Below are 22,294 nucleotides of genomic sequence, written 5' to 3'. Positions count from 1 at the left end.
CAACTTAGAATATGCAAAGGGCCATTAAAAAAACAGCTGCGGGATGTAAATTGCCCCAAGCCACACTTTGGACACCCCTGGATGGTAAGCAGATGTGTAAATCCCCTACATAAAGACACTTTTAACATTTGGGTAAATGTGATATTTTCCAGGAAAGAGAAGCGACTGAAGTCTAAGTGTGAATGAATTATTCCCGATGCGTGATGTACCGACTATGCAGCATGGCGGAGCGGGGCACAAAGAGGGGGTGGCGAGGAGGCCCTGTGCCAACACCTCCAGCTCCTGGGATCAAAGACAGTGCAGCTGGCGCTCACACAACTGCAACAACTTGTTTTGCCACCATGGAGTTTCCTGTCAAAAGCCCTGATAATAGCGATTGTACGTTAAACGTTCCTGCTATGAATTATTCACAAGAAGTCACGCATCACTGAGGTGGCTCCGATGCTTTGACAGCCATCCAAGCTGTAATGTGATTGCTGGGAATAAGGTGGCACGCTTGGAGGAGGCCCTTGGCATCAGGAAATCGGATCACAGTCTTTTAGTTTTGCCTCACTATTTCCCGCACACGTTGGTGGGGAGTGGAATACGCGTCATGAGGAACCGTGTATAGGTTTTAGGTCGCATGCTCGTCATCCTCTGGCTTGAAAGGTTGGCGTGTGATGCCGTTCAACCAACTTTGAAATGTTTCTCCGGTTTGGAAGTCACTTGGCTGCAGGAGGACCAGATTGTTTGCACTCGCAAATGTACTTATTTTGTTTAAAGGTCCCATATTACAGTATGTTCAACAATAGTGAACTATGTTGCCCAAAATCTAGCCTTACACAAAGGGGTGGACGTATTTTTTCATGAGTATCTTTCTAAATGTATTTACACAAATTATTAGAATTAATTATTTTAATTAATATAATGTCTTCACTTATCATGACTTATTTATGTCATTGTATCAGAGCCATTATATTAATTATTATATTAAATATAATTATTAGAATGTATTATTTAGTATATTATTACTAGAATTAATATAATTAATTATTTCTAGAAATTATTGTATTAAATTTATTAAATGATTATATTTCTAGAGAGAGAATTTATTCCTATTTCATCATTTTTATTCTATTTTAATCTTTTACATTTATATTTAGATTACATTATTAGAAACTCATATTACGTTACATGTACATTACATTATTATAGTACTACTGTATAATAATGTAATTATTTATATATATATTATTAATCATGAACATAATGTCTCCACTTATTGAGGAAAAGGCTTCTTGAGACGTCATCTGTACTTCTGTGAAGAAGGTGTCGGACGTTTCGCTCCTCATCCGAAGAGCTTCGTCAGCGAACTAATAAGTGCTGGTAGCTTAGGCCTTAAATACAGTAAGAGTGGGCGGAATTGGTTTGCCAGCACCCTCCTCCTATTGGTTCCTTACACTAAGCCTGGGCGGAGTAGTGGTATAATCCTATCCTGTTATTAACACCTCCGATAAAAGGGAAGTGTCGCTCCCTGAGTTGGGTATGAACGACTCTGATACTGGCTCGTTAGCATCTATTGTTCTGGCTCGGCCCTGCCTTCACCTCATTTGCAAGACTAAGAGCTGTGGGTTTTGGTCTCAGTAACCTGCTGAACACAGGGTCCAAATTAAACCTCAAACCACCATTCCGATTCAATGATGGGTTCTGTTGTTTGACAAAAATAGCTTCCTTTACTCCTCTTTCAAACCATCTGTTTTCTTTGGCCAAAATCTTTACCTTTAGAGTGATTGGTAGCTTTCAGGTGTAGATGTACTGCTGATTGAGGACCACTGACGAGGCACATCAGAGGACTAAGTACGGTGAGTCACTTAAGCATTTCTTGTGTCCAAGCGACCGACCATTAAAATTCAAATGGAATTTTAACTTTGAGAGTGTTTAAACAGGACGGAAATGTGAGAAAATGTGTGCCTGTCTGAGAAAAGTGTATAAAGTGTATGGTGAGGGGTTTTACAGCCTCAAAACAAATATAATCATTGTACACAAAAAGGAACACTATATGCAATACCATACCATACCGTACCATCCCATACTTTACCATACCATCACATACCGTACAATACAGGGTTTCCGCTGCATGTAATGGCTCGTGGTGGGGGCCCACTGCTCAATAAAAGCCGCCACACCTTGGAAATAAGGTAGTGTTGGTCGCCGTCACCTACATCATAACCATCACTTGGTAGATGTCGTATGGCATCAGTCAGCTGACAATTAAGCCCCCTCCTGATGTGCGGGACAGATGTCGACAGCCACACACGGAGAAAGCAACTTTCATCTTTATTATTACGATTATGGATAAACAAAGTCAGCGGTAAGATGCCTACATCTGTAAAAAAAGTTATTTGTTCACTTGCAGCGGCTACTTATGTAGATAAAAGAAAGTCAGTTGTTTCATGGCTCCGCTTCGCGTCATAAACTCTTGAAATGTCTTTTCTCCAAGTTCGTTTGCTAAACCCCTATTTCACGATGAATTGGAAAATGTGCACGTTGTTGTAAGCTTTTTAATATGTTGCCTTGAGTACTTGTCTTTTGCATTATGCTTTTCATTTCTCATATCCAGTATCTGTAATGTTGTATAGCAAATGGTAACTGTAAATAATACATAATGAATGCTACGTTTTTATTTTGTTGTAAAAAAGTGTCTATATTTGGACATTGAAATGTTTCATGTAAAGCATGATTTCTACTTAGAATTAAAGAATGATGTCTGAAATTGGTTTCTCGTGTGTTTTATTCAAATATTCTCAGTGTAAAAAAAATAACTGTCGTGTAATCATTAGTGAAAAGTACATAACCTTCGTGTCCGCCTGCCGATGAAAATTTTGAAGAAGATAATTCCATGGAAAAACAAACCGCATGATGATTACAGTGGTATACATTCATGGAATAATTACTCAACTCTGCAGCTAAAGTGATTTTTTGTGTATAAAAGAGTAAAATAAGATTATTTGAACAAAAGTCTAACACCGAGTGGACACCGAGTTATGTACTTTACATTTAAGAAAGAGTGAACTTGGGAGGGTTGCTATGGGAAATGGAAGATGTCTGGAGCTCTGGTATGTTGGGTGCGTGTTTTGCAATGTTTGAAGTTTGTGTTGATAACATTACCAAGGTCTATCCACCAGTTTAACATTTAATGTAACACTTGGGTACCCTTGATCTGAGCCATGCACATATTGATTTGAATTGTGAATTACTGAAAGATATCAACTATTTTGATGACCTGTGAACTTTGAAACTGTGAATGTGAAATACTCATCATTAGTATTTAGTATAGCAGTTGCAAAGTTTACCAGTTAGATTTTGCTAAATGTTTTATAGTAAGAGGTAGATCATTTTGATTGTGTGCACCCCTGATGTACATGTACATTGTACATAAATACACATATTTAAAAATAAAATTCATGGAGTGGTGTGAAAAAGTGCTTGCTCCCTTCCTGACTTCTTATTTTTTTGCACGTTTGTCACACTTAAATGTTTCAGATCATCAAACAAATGTAAATATTAGTCAATGACAACACAACTCAACACAAAGGGCAGTTTTTAAATGAAACATTTTATTATTAAGGGAGAAAAAAATTCCAATGTTACATGGTCCTGTGTGAAAAAGTGATTGCCCCCTAAAGCTAATAAGTGGTTGGCCCCCCTTAGCAGCAACAACTGCAATCAAGTGTTTGTGATAACTTGCAATGAGTCTCTTCCAGCCTTGTGGGGGAATTTTGGCCCACTCATCTTTGCAGAATTGTCATTCAGCCACATTGGAGGGTTTTCCTTTTTAAGGTCATGCCACAGCATCTCAATAGGATTCAGGTCAGGACTTGGACTAGGCCCCTCCAAAGTCTTCATCCATTCAGAGGTGGACTTGCTGGTGTGTTTTGGATCATTGTCCTGCTGCAGAACCCAAGATGGTTACAGCTTGAGGTCACCAACAGATGGCCGGACATTCTCCTTCAGCAGAATTCATGCTTCCATTTATCACAGCAAGTCTTTCAGGTCCTCAAGCAGCTAAACAGCCCCAGACCATCACACTGCCACCACCATATTCTACTGTTAGTGTGATGTTCTTTTTATAAAATGCAGTGTTACTTTTACGCCAGATGTAATGGGACACACACCTTCCAAAAAGTTAAATTTTTGTCTCAGAGTATTTTCCCAAAGGTCTTGGGGATCATCAAGATGTTTTCTGGCAAAATTGAGACAAGCCTTCATGTTGTTTTTGTTCAGCAGTGGTTTTGGTCTTGGAACTCTGCCATGCAGGTCGTTTTTGCCCAGTGTCTTTCTTATGGTGGAGTCATGAACACTGACCTTAACTGAGGCAAATGAGGCCTGCAGTTCTTTGGATGTTGTTGTGGGGTCTTTTGTGACCTCTTGGATGAGCTGTCGCTGCGCTCTTGGGGTCATTTTGGCCGGACACTCTTGGGAAGGTTCACCACTGTTCCATGTTTTGGCCATTTGTGGATAACTGGGGTGATCATTTATTCACATGGGGCCATGTAGGTTTGGATTTTTTTTCTTTGTTAATAATAAAAGTTTAATTTAAAACCTGCATTTTGTGTTCGGTTGTGTTGTCATTGACTAATATTGAAATTTGTTTGATGATCTGAAACATTTAAGTGTGACAAACATGCAAAAAAATAAAACTTTTTCACACCACTGTATATACATTGTGTATGTTTACAGTAGGAGGTAGATCTTTGGGACAAAGTAGCCCACAGGCTGAAAAAGTGTGAGCACCCCGTGCTACTGTATATACGTAGATACATGTATAGCCTAATATTTACATATTGACCACAATTCATTTGAAATAAAATATCTATCAAATATCCATCCATCCATCCATTTTCTATGGTGCTTATCCTCTCGAGGGTTGCGGGGTATGCTGGAGCCTATCCCAGCTGACTTCAGGGGAAACTGGACTGGTCGCCAACCAATGGCAGGGCACATATAGACAAACAACCATTCACACTCACATTCACACTTATGGACAATTTAGTTGCCAATTAATCTAACACGCATGTTTTTAGGAATGTGGGAAAGGAAACCGGAGTACGCACGGGAAGAACATGCAAACTCCACGCAGACATGCCAAGCGGAGATCTTCCGACTGTGTGGTCAACATGCTAACCACTCAGCCACTGGGCGGCTTTATCAAATATTATAAAAACGTTTCACTACACTTTATTTTGGAAAAATATGCACCGGCATCACCTGTCTGCTTGTTGGCACTTGACAGACAAGGAGTGGAAGAAAAGGCAGAGAGGAAGGCATTTCAAGTTAGTGTTAATGTTAATGTTCAAGTTAATGCATTTGTCGTTCAAGCCTGTGAAAACGACCCTGATGTTGACATTCTTACAGACAGTAAATTTACATGAAAATAGTGAAATAGTTGGTGTTTGTTGCAGACTGTCATGAAAGAAAAAGCTTCCATTGAGGATTTATAGCAGCTTCTGTGTGGAATACCAGAGGAGGTTTGGTGTGTGTGTGTGTGTGTGTAATTGTGTTACAGTCCTCCCACACACTGTCCCCAGCGCATCTTCTGTCTTCTCTCCTAATCTGGGCTGTTTGTCTCCAGATAAGCGATATCCTCCTCAGATTACCACCCAGCGTCCGTGCCCCGGCCACCCAGAGGGGAACGGGATCCCGAGTGCGTCCCCATGAGGAGGGAGCCGTATTTTTAGCTGTCTAATCCTTTTATAGCCGCAGCACAAGCCTTCACTGCTGCCTGCCTGCCTGCCTGTCATCCCAGGCAAGCATCACATGATGAAAATACAGGATCTTTGATGGAGCTTGAAGTCGGACGTTTGTGCACACAAACTTTGTTGGCGGATGCATGGAGGAAATACTAAAAAAAAAACACATGCCTCTCGAGGCCGTCCAGATGCGGCGGCGTGAGAACTGAGGTAATCTTCTCTTATCGCTTTTGCTGTGCTTGTTTGGCTCAATATTTATTTGCCCATTCAAATAAAAAAAAAAAAAAACAGGACATGAACCACCAACTGGTCTCCAGGCTCCTATCTCTGCACAAGACGTACGGATGTTTTTAGCATCGTGCTGCTCATCAAGATTTTCACCGCACGCTTTCAGCCATCTTGACCTGTGGTTCTCAACTTTTGGGTCAGCACCCAAGAGTGGGTCGTGGATCCATTCTGGGTGGGTCGCAGACAGCAAGACAAAAATTACATTAAAATGTGTAACATACAACAGACGTCTGACTTATTTTTAGCTAAAATTGAGCAATATTTTAGTCATCTTCCTCCATGGTATATGTTCATTGAACAGTTATAGGCGAAATATCTGATTTTGTGGTGTTTTTGATATTGAATTTTAATTTGTGCATATTTGTACAAAGACAGTACAGACAGAAGCTGGAGGGCTACTATTCCACCTCAGACCCTCGGCGCATGTGGGCGGGGCTCCAGCACATCACAGACTATCGACAGCGGAGTAGCGTAGCCACGTCCAGCCAAACCACACTTCCAGATGAGCTGAATGAGTTCTATGCCCGCTTTGACTCCCAAACTCCTGATGAGCAGAGAGGGTGGCTGAACCTGGGGAGCACACAGGACTCACCTCTCATGGTGACATCAGCTGATGTGCGCAGGGTTCTAAACAAAACAAACCCACAAAAAGCAGCAGGCCCAGACAACATCTCAGGTCGTGCACTTCGGGTTTGCTCATCAGAGCTAGCTGATGTGCTTGCTGACATATTTAACCTGTCGCTTGCACAAGCATCTGTACCAACCTGCTTTAAGTCCACCACCATAGTGCCCGTACCCAAGAAGAGCAACGTGACCTGCTTGAATGACTATCGCCCTATAGCACTCACTCCTATTGTTATGAAGTGCTTTGAAAGAATAGTCATGACCCACATCAAAAAGAGCATCCCGGCGGCAACTGTGGACCCTCTACAGTTTGCATATCGCCAGAACCGGTCCACGGATGATGCAGTCAACACTGCCATCCACACAGCCCTTTCTCACCTACAGGGCCAGGACACATACGTCAGAATGCTATTTATAGACTATAGCTCTGCTTTTAATACAGTCTGCCCCCACAAACTCACAAATAAGCTCCTCACACTTGGCCTGTCTCCCTCCCTCTGTAACTGGGTGTTTAACTTTCTAACAGGCAGGCCCCAGTCAGTCAGAGTCCACAATCGCACATCCAGCTCAAGAATTGTGAGCACTGGGACCCCACAGGGGTGTGTGCTGAATCCACTCCTCTACACGCTCTTCACCTACGATTGCGTGGCCTCCCAGAACAACACCAGCATCATTAAATTTGCGGATGACACTACAGTCATCGGACTGATCACTGGTGGTGTTGAAACATCATACAGAAGAGAGGTGGCGGACCTCATAGCTTGGTGTCGTGATAACAATCTCCTTCTCAATACAGATAAGACTAAAGAGATGATCATCGACCCAAGAACAAGGGAAAAGGAGCCGCATAGACCCCTGTTTATTGATGAGACTGAGGTGGAGAGGGTGAAAACCTTCAAGTTCCTTGGCACACACATCAGCGAGGACCTCACCTGGTCTCACAACACGCAACAAATTATGAAGAAGTCCCAAAGGAGACTGTACTTCCTGAGAAGACTGAGGAAATTTGGCATGTCCACCACAATCCTGAGTTGCTTCTACAGATGCACTATGGAAAGTGTCCTTACCGCCTCCATCACTGTTTGGTACGGTAACTGTACAACACGTGATAGGAAGGCACTCCAGCGGGTGATCAAGACCTCACAGAACATTGTTGGGGCAGCCCTCCCCTCACTGCAAGACATTTATAAAACTAGAGTCCTACGCAGAACACACAACCTCATCAAGGACAGCACACATCCACAACACTCATTATTCACACTCCTACCGTCAGGCAGACGCTACAGGAGTTTGAAGTCCAGGACCACAAGGCTGGCAAACAGCTTTTACCCACAGGCCATCAGGCTTCTCAACGAAGCACTCGCACACGCCGCACGCAACACACGCACACACTCATAGCACTTTATTTATTTATTTATTTATTGTATTAATGTCTCTTATGTTGTTGTTGTGTTGTTGCTTAATTTATTGGTATTTATGTTTCTTCTGTTCTTATTCTTTTTCTTGTGTTTTTCTTTCTTTCTTTCTTGGGAGAATGAGCAGAATAAAAATTTCATTGCAGAGCAGAACCACCTGTTTTACTGTGCATATGACAATAAAACTCTTGAATCTTGAATTTGTATGCATGCATTTATCATGTTCTTCCTCATTTTGTTGATAAATGCCTTCACAAATTCTTCTAAAATGCACTTTGTGTGTATTCATGTTTCAAAAGATGACAGGCATTTTCAAAAAAACAAATAGATATGCTTGTTTGTATAAAAGTATACAAAATACAAATAAAAATAATGAATAATTATACAAATAAAAACGACTGAAATAAAGTGTACAAAAAAATAATAAAAATCCTTTAAATTCAAATGTATATAATTAAATAAATAAAAATAAAAAACATGGGTCCCAGTTTGACAGAATTTGAGAACCGCTGATCCAGACAGGATCCAACTGTGTTTTTAATGGGTTTTTTTTTTATCACAAAATATCCTCGTTAGCAACTTGCTAATACATGGAAACAGGAAGCGTAAGTCGTTGATGTCATCAGTGGTTTCCTCTTGTCATTCTTTGCTAACTAACACACTTATGTCACAAGTCTCAAAAATGTTATAGGGATAGTTCGGACCGACCTAGCGGTTAGCATGTTGGCCACATAGTCACAGTCTGGAGATCGGGAAGTCCTCGGTTCGAATCTCTGTTGGGCATTTTCTGTGTGGAGCCCTGCGATTGTCTGGCGACCCAGCCTCTAGCCCGAAGTCAGCTGGGATAGGCTCCACCATGCCCCTGCAACCCTAATGAGGATAAGCGGCATAGAAAATGGACAGACTTTTTGACATTCCCATGTGTAGTACATCAACAGGGAATTACCCCCCACTTGGTCCCCTAAGTCCAGTTCATTAGGGTCTCGGGTGTACGCTGGAGCCTATCGCAGCTGACTTTGGACTGGTCACCAGCCAATCACGAACAATCATTCACACTCACATTCATACCTACGGAGGAAACATGGGAGGAAATCGGGGTACCCGGAGAAAACCCACGCACGCGCGGGGAGAACATGCAAACTCCACACAGAGATGCCCAAACGGAGATTCGAACCCAGGTTTTCCTGCGTGGCCAACATTTTAACCACTCCGCCACCGTGCGGCCTGCTCATGTTATTGTCTTCCCATCTATCCCGTAAACACAAAACATGTTTTTATACTTTTACAATTATAGTTTTACATTCATAAAACAATTCTGCATGTACAGTACAGTAAATGACGACTGAAAGGGATAAATGAACATTTAAGGTAACTTTCACCTTCAGTGAGGATGTGATTGTTGCCAAGGACACGATGTGGCAGCGACATCACCACGGACACCACCTTGGTCAGCCACCCGTCCAACATCTGGGGTCCAAGCAGTCTCAGACTTTAGGTGCAATTGTTTCCGTAGGAAACAATGTAAATATAAGAAATTCCATTATTCCATTATTAAAATGGATTAAAATTACCATCAGGGGTACAGCAATTGTCATAGGGGTATGTGAGTAAGTTTGATCATTATTTTGTGCATTAAGAGTGTTTCATCTTAAAGATTTTATTACATTGGTGTTCCAATCCCTGAACGTCGCAGCCAAGAAAATGAGGCGTTGTATGTATTTTTCTACTTCGGATACTGCTTTATCATGATTGTTACACTTTCCCCTTCAATTTGGTATTCAAGGAAAACTGCACTTTTTTTTACTTCACACTCAGATGCAAACCATCCCAGTAAACCCTGAAGGTCACAGCCCGATGAGGCCATCAGGACCACATCGTCTGCAAATAGCAGAGACGAGATCCTAAGGCCAACGAACTGGACTCCCTCGACACCTTGAAGCCCTCTAAAAAAACCCTCTAAAAATGTTTTATCATTTTATATACGTGCTGTGATCATGCATTAACAGGTACATTGATGATAACATGTCATACTTACAGTATCTTGCCGTATTTGGATGATTTAAAACATTACCTGAACTTCTTTCCTAGGCACATTGATGTGACATAGCCCATAGGAGCTAACGCTACTTACGTCAACAACAGCAGCATAGAAACAACGACGACAGAAGAAGAGAAAAGGAAACGGGGGGGGCAAAAAAGAACAGAACAACAGAAACATACAGAACGACATCAGCAAATAAATGTCTGTGACAACTATAAAGACGAACAAGGACATAAGGACAAAGGACAAAACAATATCTACAACCACAGTGACAATGCTGTCAATGACAATCACACATAATAGCAGTCATGGAATGATGAACTATGATAGTGATCACAATGATAATACTGCATTGAAACAGTCACACATAATAGTAGTCATGAAATGATTATCCATGATAGTGAACAGAATGATAATTACTGTAATGCACATCATTGTAAAAAAAAAACTATAGTCATACTGCTGATATCACCGTCGCTGTAATAAAACCAACAACATAATAACACTCTGGTTAACTCAGTGAGTAATGTGGGGAAGTACGTATGTACTGTGAGTGTGCATATGTACAGGTATCTCTGTATGTGGGGAAGACTTCATATATATAAAAGGTGCAAGAATGTGTGGGCGTGTAATTGTCACTGAGAATGCATGAAAGGAAAGGGGCCGCCTTCCACCTCCCAGAGAGCCCCGCCCCAAATAGCCAGGCCGAGGCGCCAGAAGGCCACCAGGCCCACAGGGGCAGGTAGCACAAAGATCAGTGCCCCAAGAGCCAGCCCAGAGAGCCCTCCCCCCCGGGAAGACCAGCAAGGGGCCGAAGAGAGGCAATCCCAGCCAAGGACAGGGCCCGGCGGGCCGGAGGACTGCCAACCCCTGAGACCAGCGAGAGATCACACCCCACAAAGGCAGACGAGTACCGGGGGCCACAAACCGGCAGGCCCAGAGACGCCCCCACAACCGGAAAGAAGCCCGCCCACGTGGGAAGCGCCAATCCCCGCCCACCGCCACTCCCACCCCCAGGGAGCGGAGCCCGGCCCGCCCAGGGCCAACCCCCGCCCGACCCCCGACACAGGGCCGCCCCGCCCAGGGATGCAGGAGGCACACCCTCCACCCACCCGGCGGAGGCACAGGCGGCAGAGATGTATCACCCAGGACCTGACCCCACGGAGCAAACCCCTGTATGCCCCCCCCAAAATAAATAACTAAAATAAATAAATAAAAGTACACACACGCACGCACATACACACTCCTACGCACCCACACACTCCAACGCCCCCACGCGCACACACATACACACTCCTACGCACCCAAGCGCGCACACACGCACGCGCTCGCACACACACACACACACACACACACACACACAGTGGTCGACTGCCCGACACCCAGAAGCCTCACCCTATCCCCCGTTGGTAACCCAAGGAGCAGCGGAGCCGGGGACCCCGGGGTCCCAGACATACAATCCAGAACCCAGGCGTGGAGAGCGTGGACCGCCGGGGAGCAGGAAGACACCAGGCCACACCCTCCCAACGGTAGGACGCCGCCAGCAAGGCAGACAGAGGAGCCAGCGAGGAGGAAAGCGAGAAACTGAGCAGGCGGGCGGGAAAACGGGCGAGCAGCCAGGCGAACCACCACACAGCGCCAACTGACACCCGCGGGCCAGCAAACCCCGAAGAGGGAGCGGGAGCACCGCACCGCAAGCCGCAGGGAGGCCAAGCACCAGAGCCGAGAAGGCGAGACCAGCAGCAGACCAGCCGACGGACCCCACAAACCACCAGAAGCCAGACCAGCCACATGCCACCAGAGCCGACAGCGCACCACCCGCGCACCGGAGCCCCACCCCTGACAAGCCCGCAGACAGACCGGAGGAGGCGAGGACACAGACAGCGGCCCAGCAGAGCACAAAGCGCAACGGCGACAAACGCCCAAGTGCCCGGCAGAGCACAACTCCCCCCAGCGGGCCCATGGGGTGTATGTGGATGATAGCTAATGATGCAATTAAAATTGGGGGACACATGACCGACCGGCCACCCACCACAGCCCAGGCTCGGGAGAGCCACAGGCCACAGGACACACCACAGGCCCTACCCGGCCTGCCAGGATGCCCAGTCCGGCCCACCCAACCTCCCAGAGGCGATACTCCCAGCGCCCCCCAACACTGGAGCCCCACCAGCGGTAGCGTCCACAGCGCCACCCCCAAACCGCCAAACACCACGGACCAGCCACACGCCCCAAGGCAGATCCGACTGCCACCAGGACAGCGGGAACCGCACCCACGCGCCTCCTGCATACCACCACGGCCGGCAAGGGAGCAACACTACGATGACCACAAGAGCACCGGACTCCACATAGAGCGGAGCATGGCCACACCCACGAAGCACGCAAGCCAGAGGCGCCAGGGAGGGACAGAGAAGCAGGCACCGCACGACAGGGCCCACGAGAGGAGTGGCCCCCCGCCCGGTGCCCAAGCAGATGCCCCCGCCGGCCCCGCCCCCTGCCACGGCGCAGACCGGCCACCACTCCACCCCCCGCCCATCCACAAACATGCCAAGGGAGAAACCCCGGAGGGAGGGAGACAACCGCTGGCTAGGAAGCAGAGACCAGCCAGACACCAGCAGGTAGCAGGGACCGCCCGCCATCCCCCCGCCAGCCCCACTCCGGAGCAAGCATTCCCCCGCCGATCCTGGCCAGCGCCACGCAGAAGAACACCACGCCGCCCGTCCCCACGCGCACCCACCCGCTCACCCGCCCGCGGCCCCCACACCCCCCGCCCACCAAGCCACAGCGGCCCCGTCCCTGAAGGGAGAAAGCAAGGGATTGGTGCCCATACAGTATAGACTGAAATTCTGACATTTGTTCCTTAGATTCAGCAGACATTCTCTCCATAGCTACAGTATATGATCTAATAAAAGATTTTTGCAAAGAAAATTTTCCAGCAATTTTTAGCAACGACGAAACTTCCAATGTCCGCCCCCATTGGGATGGTCTGCGTCTCTTCAGCACAAGACTTGTGCTCAGGTAGTTGTCAGGTAAAAAACACTGACAGAAAACGAGCATCTTGTTGAGCCTTCGTAGCGAAATCGAGAGCCAGTAGTATCCACTCTTCCGTCTGTCCCGTTGCACTGGCTTGAGGCGTTGTGAGTGACGCTGAGACGATTGAGGCGTTGTGTTACTCCACCAGATAAATGTAGTTCTTGGTGTTAGCTGCTACAATAACAATATCGCTGTAGCTTGGTTAATGGAAATGGAAATGGGTTGGTGTTTTTTTGAGGGTTTTTTGTTTGGGTACCTCACTTGACGTGCATTTTTAGCTGGCTCATGCTAACTCGTTTTCTCTTGCTAGAACGCACAGAAAAGGGAATGAAATATGTGTTCATGTTTCACATAAGGATTGTGGATGATAGGCAATTAAAAAAAAAAGTGCGGTTTTCCTTTAAATTAGTATGCAGACTTAAACCATAGACATTATGAATGGACAAAAAAAGTGCAGCTGAAATTCAACCCATTCATACGGAAGGACGCCACCTGGTATAAAAGTTACGTAGAATGATTACTTATCTATGTGTCAGTGCTCATGTGAAACTTCATCAAAATGTGACCATGCAAAATACACATTTACTATCAAATTAATTAAACAATTCATGATGTTTAATAGTTTAAGTTAATGAAGATAAAAATGTTTGCGTTTTCAAGTGTCCAGGAGTAGGGGGGACATGGCTTCAAGTCAAAATGTGTGAAGGGGTACACCACTGTAAAAAGTTTGGAAACCACTGCTCTTCGTAAAGCATCGCATACGTGAAAGCGAGGAGGAGGAAAAAGGGAGAAAGTAACTATGGCAGGAGAAAAAAAGTAACTATGATGATGTAGTTAGCATCTTCTTTCACTCCGGGCACCGACGTATTGCTGTTTTAGCCATATTGTACTGAGCAGCCAGGACAGGGACGCGTGCACCACAATAAGTAAGTGTTTTCATCACACTGAGAATTTTGGTGGAATTCTGAATTGTTCAACTTTAGAGGACGTTCAGCATTGTACTTTTCTACTGCATGGAAAGCAAACTGAAGCACAAAGACATAAACATGTAAAAATGGTAGGTTTTTTTGTTTTTACCTGTACTATCACGTATTTATTTATTAATCCTAAAAAATGAAAATAAAGCAAAATAGAATGGAAAAAAATATATATTTTTTTTACCAAAAATCTGCTGATCCACTGATTGTGCCACCTTGGAGGTTCCGCTGTATTTTCTTGTCAATAACAAGTCATTCACTTCCATTTTCAGTCCTGCCCGTGACGTCATTGCCTGCCTTTTATTGGCAATAATCTCAATATTTGCTCTGCTTCAATAGTCTTTATTGTTGGCAGTGCAGTGTCTTATCACATACTGTACGTTGGCATTCCGCCTCTTCTCATAGTCGGCATGTCACTCAAGTGCCAAATAAAAAAGTGATGAGGACGAGAGCGTGACGAATGGTTGACTGCAAGGCAAGTTGTCGCTTCACAACAACGGCGGAGGAGAACCTTTGCAAACTAAATCATTCAACTCTGCATGATCTGTAAATATTATATACACAGCGTCTCAATAAATATGTGTCATATTAAATTAATATCAACATACAAATATACGTGCGTTGTATGAAATACAGTAATCCCTCGTTTATCACGGTTAAGATTCTGGCGCTTGTGTGTTCTCACCCAACATTACAGGAACATTACTGGCACTTAGTGACCAGTGTACAATACTACATATCACATCTTTGAATGCGTCTTCTGAATGCCTTATTTTACTTCAATTAGCCCAGGGGTGTCCAAAATGCAGCCCGGGGGCCATTTGTAGCCCATAGGACATTCTAAAAATATACTTTAAACACAAAATTTAAAAAATTAAAAAGACTAAGAGAGAAATGTTGGAATCTAATGAGAAAAAAATCGCAATTTTACGTGAATAACGTCATTAACATTAATAACATTATTTTAAGCATAAGGTCGAAATATAAAGCCAAAAGACGCAATATTATGAAAAAAAAAAACAAAGAAAGTTGAAAATTACGTTGCGGAAAAGATAATGCTATGACAATGAACTCAAAAAATGGGAATAAAGTCAAAATGTTAAGAAGAAAGTTGAAATATTTGGGGGGAAAAAACTCCAACAACAGCAGAAATGGAATTAACAGCTGTAATTTGATGTGAATAAAGTAAAAACATTAGCAAAAGGTGTATTCTAACGAGATGTTAGATGTAATTTTTTTAATTAAAGTTGTAATTTTTGGAAAAATTGGTCAGAGAAAAAGTTATAATAATATGGGAATAAAGTCAAAATATTGCAAAAAGAAAATTTAAAAAGATTATTTCAGAAGAAGGTTGAAATATTGGGAAAAAAAAACAAAACACCAACAGCAAACATGGAAATAAAAGAGCGAAGAGTGAAGTTGATAATAATAGGGCTTTTTCACCTGAAATGCAGTTTTTGTCTTGAAATATATCTAACTTCTTAGCATATCTCCATATATTTCCAGGCAAAGTTGCATCCTTTCACTTTTCAAAGTTTGGACACCCCTGATTTAGCCATTTTTCCACTTGAAAATGCTTAATTTAGGCACATAAATACCGAAAATGTGCTTAAATGTGCATTTTTTTTTTTTACTAATAATAAAACAGCATGATTTACTCATGAATCTACTCTGAAATACCGTGATAGAGTGAAGCCGCAAAGTGGCGAGGGATTACTCTATAGAAAGAAAATAACCAACAATGTCCGCATTGTGGGTGCTGTCGAGAAGGCTAACAAAAATAGAAACAATGTTCATACACGTATAACCGTTGTGGATTTGAAGGCACTTCCTTGGCAACACGGTCTTCCATCATAATGGGACCTGTGGGGGGGCAGGGGGGGGAAATCGTTTAATTGAGCTCATTCAATACCAAAGACATACTGTTGAGATATTTTGTTTTTGTGATGAAATGAATGCATTTTGTCAAGTTTGTGTATGATTTATATGTGACCAAAGAGTGAAAGAATAATACACAATTCAAGAAATTCTTAATTTCGGGGGGATTTTAGTCATAGATTAAAGTCATGTTCAAAATGTACTAATTCCCATGTCTGTCTTTAATAGTCAAGATTATAGCCTTTGTTGTTTATGACTGCTTCTAGACGATTCTTGTACGTGGCCACAAGCTTCCTGTGTGTCTCCTGTGGGATTTTGGCCCATCCTTCCTTGGCGAAAGCCTCAAGCTCGGTCAGGTCGGTCAGTTTCCTGGCCATCACTCTGGCCTTCAAGTCTCGCCACAAGTTCTCCATTGGATTCAGGTAAGGAGTCTGACTTGGCCATTCTTGGACGTTGACATCATTGTCCGTGAACCATTTCTTCATTGACTTCATTGATCATTGTCTTGCTGGTGCTTCCAGTTGTGGCCGAGCTGGAGTTTTTCACCAGATTCCTTCCCCTTTTCATCAAGGATCACTTGATCACAGGCAAGGACCACAACCAAGGCCCTACTTGAAACGCTTGGCCAGGCAGGGCCAAAGGTGTCACGGTCCACCAGTGAGCGAGTCTTGCACAGAGGAGGTCTCCATGGACGTAGGCCTCGGAAGACCCCACTGCTCAAGAAGAAACACCTAGAAGTTTGCCTGATCTTTGCTAGAGGTCACCTGAAGCAAGATCCCAACTTTTGGTCAACCATCCTGTGATCTGATGAGATGAAGTTGGAGTTATTTGGCCATATGGATGTGGGGGATGCATACAAACCGAAGAAACAGTGCCCACCATCAAGCATAGTGGTGGAAACATAATGCTATGGGGATGCTTCTCTTCCCTCGGCACAGGGAACCTCGTCAGGGTCCAAGGAACCATGAGAAAGGAGGATTACTTGATGATCCTTGATGAAAAGGGGAAGGAATCTGCTGAGAAACTCCAGCTCGGCCACAACTGGAAGTACCCGTCAGAGTCCTGATCTGAATCCACTGGAGAACTTGTGGCGAGACTTGCAGGTCAGGGTGATGGCCAGGAAACCGACCGACCTGACCCATCTTGAGGCTTTCACCAAGGAAGAATGGGCCAAAATCGCACAGGAGACATGCAGGAAGCTTGTGGCCACGTACAGGAATCGTCTAGAACAGCAGCAAAAATGGGAAAATCAATCAAAAGTCAAAATATTAAGAGAAGTGTTGTAATCTAGGAAAGGGAATAAAGCCATCATTTCACAAGAAAAAAAAGTCATCTTAGTAGCATGACGTTGAAATATTAGAGAAAAAAGTTGTTGTTTTTTCAGACAAAAACAATGAATAAAGTTGTAATTTTTGGAAACTTACGTTGGGGAAAAATTCTAATATAGGAATAAAGCCAAAATATTAGGAGCAGAAAATATATACAAGAAGAAAGTTGAAATATTTGGAAAATTATACAAAAAAAAATTAACAGCAGAAATTTGACCAGAATAAAGTCAAAATATTCACTGAAAAAAATTTTTTCGAATGAGAAAAAGTTGCAATTTTATGTGAATAAACTTGTAAAATGAGGAAATGATCCTTTTAGTAACAATGTTGAAATAAAGAAAAATACATTATTGTTGTAAAAGATATAAAGTTATAATTATGAGAAGAAAATTTACAAGAGGTAAGCTGAAATGAAAAAAACAGCAGAAATGGAAAAAACAGCTGTAATTTTATGGAAATAAAGTCAAAATATTAAGAAAAAAAGTCATAATCGAACGAAGAACAAAATTCGCAATCTTAAACTTGCATTATTATGGAAAAAAGGTCATTTTTAGCAACATTTCACCTACGCTACAAAGGTGAAATGCAGTTTTTTCTTGAGCTACATACAGTATAGCTTCTTAGCATATCTCTTTGTGCCGGTTTACTAAATATCAACGTGGCCCTTGCATCCTTTCACTTTTCACTATGTGGCCCTCGCTGGAAAAAGTTTGGACACCCCTGGTCTAGAAGCAGTCATAAACAACAAAGGCTAAGCTATTAGCTAAGCTATTCAAGAAAGAGATTGGTCTCAGTAAACTTAGCGTATGAAGCATTTTGAACATGACATTTATTTAGAATCCACAAATAAAATACCCCTGAAATTAAGAATTTCTTAAATTGTGTGTTGTTATTCTTTCACTTGCTGGTCACATGTAAATCATAAACAAACTTGACAAAATGCATTCATTTCGTCACACAAATCAAAAAATCTCAAATATTAATGAATATGAATGAATAAGTCTGAATAATTTTTAGGGCAACTGCAGTTACACACTTTTATAAACCCAAACGCCCGACCCCAACAACATATCTATACGTTTTTTACGTTTTTTTGCGCGAGAGGCTAAAGGCGGTGATGATGCAACTCCTCACCAATGGATTGATTAGGCTTGAGAGCAATTTTAATGCCGTAGAAGTGGCAGAAGTGGCATCCTCAGAGGAAGGAGAAACGAACATGACAGGAAGAGGAAGCACTTGCCTGCCACGCGGAAAACAATGACGCTTTGTCAGGAAATTTTAATGCATGCACATGCACACACACACCCTTTTTTGTGTTGTTTATGTTGTGGCATTGTTGTTTAGATATTTGAGCTGTCACAAAAGCAAAGACATATTTGTGTCAAAGTGAAAGTTTCACGCTTTGGGTAGTGACCGAAAGGACAAGCGGCCGAAATGAGTTTTCTCCGTAGGGTGGCTGGGCTCTCCCTTAGAGATAAGGTGAGAAGCACTGTCATCCAGGAGAGACTCGGAGTAGAACCGCTGCTCCTCCGCATTGGGAGGAGCCAGATGAGGTAGCTTGGGCATCTGGTCAGGACGCCTCCCGGACGCCTCCCTGGGGAGGTGTTCAGGGCAAGTCCGACCGGTAGAAAGCCTCGGGGAAGACCCAGGACACGTTGGAGAGACTATGTTTCCCAACTGGTCTGGGAACGCCTCGGGATCCGCCGGGAGGAGCTGGATGAAGTGGCCGGGAAGAGGAAAATCTGGGCCTCCCTGCTTAGGCTGTTGCCCCCGCGACCCGATCTCGGATAAGCGGTAGAAGATGGATGGATGGATGGATGAAAGTTTCACAAAAAGCTGTTTTTTTTCCATTTCTAGTTGGGAACTGTTATTTTCCTGAAACTTACCTATGTTCTACTGCTAATTACCAAAGAACGGAAAAAGGTAGAAGCAAATTTTTTTTTTCTAATGAAAGACGGGAGTCTAATCTTTCTTTTGGTAAGTTCCACGTTTATATAGCCACAGAACACAATATTCTGTGTGCCTTGAAAGATCAGTCAAAATCATTTAAAATGAAGGGGTTGTCTTTTGAAAAATGACTGGGATTGAATGAGTTAAGCAAAGCGTCAAATGTTCTCACTGGCTTCTATGATGATGCCGGGCTGAGCAAAGAGGGTCGTTAGGGTTCATTTACGGCTAATCTCGTTCACAAATGATGACTCAAGCATGAATTACTTCAAGCCCTTCAAACGTGATCTACGTGTGACAGATGATTCCACAAGGGTGCGAGAGGGGACCTCATTACGTGATTCAGTGGAGAGCACTCGGGGAATTTGTCAGACTCGTCAATTTTCTCATCACCACAATTCCACCAAATACTGCAGAAAAAAAGGCGTAAGGAAATATGCAGATGGGCTCTCTCGCAGCAATCACTCACCAGCCGGTGCTAATGGAGCCCTCTGAGAGCACTTAATCGAGTCACGACGGACGGGTTCGGGACCAATGCGGATCTGACCCGTTGTCTTAAAAAAAGCTCAGATTGACCGTATTCTCAAACGCTCCTTTCTACCCTGAACTTCCGCTCGTGTCGTCAAATGGTTCTTGTGAAATGTTGTTACGGTGGTGGCAGGAAGTTCTTCATGAGCAAAGTCTGGACATCCTGTCTCATACATTGTCTCTGGCTGTCATATTTCTCACAGAAGTGAGTGCACATCGTACATTACAGCAGCCTTTTATATCACAGTGGGTATACTTAGTGTTAGGGGTTATATTTTCACTGTGTTGTGTTTTACTGCTTTAATTTAGTACAGTACAACTAGGGTTGCAGGTGTATGCTGGGGCCTATCCCAGCTGACTTCTGACAAGGTACACCCCGGACAGCCCGGCCAATCGCAGGGCACATATAGACATAACAACCATTCGCACTCACTGGACAATTTAGAGTCGCCAATTTTTGGAATGTGGGAGCAACACCCACACACGAGAACATGTCCAACAGAGATTCGAACCCAGATCTTCCAGATCTCCTGACTGTTTGGCCAATAAAATAAGAGAAAATAAGACATGAATAATATAGATTCACACGTTAGCAATGGAAAGTTCCTTGTCGTTGCGGTTTCTTGCAGTGGCTATTGTGTCATCAAAGTAACATTACTGACACCTAGTGACCAGAGTAGAATAATACATATCATCACAATGTCTTTGAATGCGTCTTCTGAATGCCTTATATTTTACTTAATTTTGCCATTTTTATGCTCGGAAATATGTAATTTAGGACAAAAATAAAATATGAATATGTTATGACTAGGGCAGTCAAATGATTAAAACGTTTAATCAAATTAATCACAGTTTTCAAATTAATTATTATACTCATTCAATACCAAAGATACGTTTATAAAATACGTTTATATACACCCGAACGCCTGATCTCAGCAACATATTTATACGTCTTTTATGTGGGGGGGGGGGGTTACATCAAAAAGTGGTGATGACGCAACTCTCCACTAATGCATTTGACTTCGGAACAACTTTAAGCCATTAAAACGGCCACAAGGGGGCAGAAGTGCATTTGATGAGAGCTCGGCAGATATCATGTTGATGGAAAAATCATACATGACTGGAAGGAGGAAGTGGAAGAGCAGGGAGGTTACGCATTGTGGGGAAATTTTAACGCATGTGCACGCACACACATGCACACACGTAGTTCAGTTCCAAATGTGAAAATTATAAATAGTCCATGCTGTATTTGTCAATAAATTGTTATTTTGATGTAAAACAACCCATGTTTGTGTTGTCACAAAAGCCCTTTTCTAGTCGGCAAGTGACATTTTCCTGAAACCTACCTATGTTTTACTGCTGATTACTAAAGAACGGAAAACGGCAGAAACAATTTTTTTTCCTGATGAAAGACGGGAATTTAATCTTTCTTTTGGTAGGTTCCATGTTTATCTAGCCATACAACACAATATTCTGTGTCTCGATAGATCAGTCAAAATGGTCTAAAATGGCAGCTACTGAAGGGGTTGTCTTTTGAAAAATGGCTGGGATTGAATGAGTTAATCACCATTTGCAACTTTGTGTGAAATGTGCCCTTTCTGCTGTATTTCATTGTGCATATTTGTATGGATTAACAGCTCCAAATGAACGGAAAATTTAAATCACGCTAAAAGAGCACACACATCTATTTGCCTACTTTAGCAAAACATTTGAATCACATTGAGGGGTTACGTTCAAAGACAACATGTCATTTTTGAAGTAGAATTCACTGTTTTGAGTGTAGATGTACTTTCTGGGGCCGCACGGTGGTCCAGTGGTCAGCATGTTGCCAACACAGGAACAGCCTGGAGATCGGGAAGACCTGGGTTCGATTCTCCCTTGGGCATTTCTGTGTGGAGTTTGCACGTTCTCCCCGTGTGCGCGTGTGTTTTCTCCGGGCACTCCGGTTTCCTCCCACATTCCCAAAAACATGCAGGTGAGGTTAATTGGTGACTCTAAATTGTCCATAGGTGTGAATGGCTGGCGACCAGTCCAGGATGTACCCCGCCTGTCGCCCGAAGTCCGCTGGGATAGGCTCCAGCATGCCCCCGCAACCCTATATATATATATAGTACAGTATATAGTATAGTAGTATAGTACAGATATAGAAAATGGATGGATGTATTTCCTGGGATTTCCGAGCATACTTAAATGCAGCAAATTGTACTTCCGCAGTAAGACTTACACTAGCGACTTATAGGAATATCCATTTACTGTTTTTCTCTGTCTTTTTATTTATTATTGTGCCTCGGTCTGCTGTCAGAACAGACAGGGGCGGCTTGACAAGATGCGCTTGCGCTAATTATAGGGCTGTCACGAGATTGAGTCTACAAGAACGAGACAAGACTTTAAAATTACTTAAAGTACAATGAAAAAATATTAAAAATATATGACAATATCTTGCAATCTACTAATTTAATTTCTACTACGTTACACGCTTCTGCACTCTGTGTGTATGCTAGCGGCCCCG

General features: G+C 43.2%; 1 protein-coding gene across 6 annotated transcripts in view; it reads right to left on the bottom strand.

Moving 5' to 3' along the window:
• Positions 1–22,294, bottom strand: part of alkal1 (ALK and LTK ligand 1) — a 42,028-nt gene that overhangs the window by 3,456 nt on the left and 16,278 nt on the right. For 4 of the 6 annotated variants that reach the window (XM_054790380.1, XM_054790379.1, XM_054790376.1 and 1 more), the window contains exon 6: positions 12,890–15,967. The exons of the other annotated variants lie outside the window; for them this stretch is intronic. The gene's annotated coding sequence lies outside the window, so the exon portion shown is untranslated. Of the gene's footprint in view, positions 1–12,889; positions 15,968–22,294 lie in introns of those variants that run through there. 6 annotated transcript variants of the gene reach the window in all.

This window comes from Dunckerocampus dactyliophorus, chromosome 10 (genome assembly GCF_027744805.1).
Source record: "Dunckerocampus dactyliophorus isolate RoL2022-P2 chromosome 10, RoL_Ddac_1.1, whole genome shotgun sequence".
Lineage (NCBI taxonomy): Eukaryota > Metazoa > Chordata > Actinopteri > Syngnathiformes > Syngnathidae > Dunckerocampus > Dunckerocampus dactyliophorus.
This window is presented reverse-complemented; position numbering and strand designations above follow the sequence as displayed.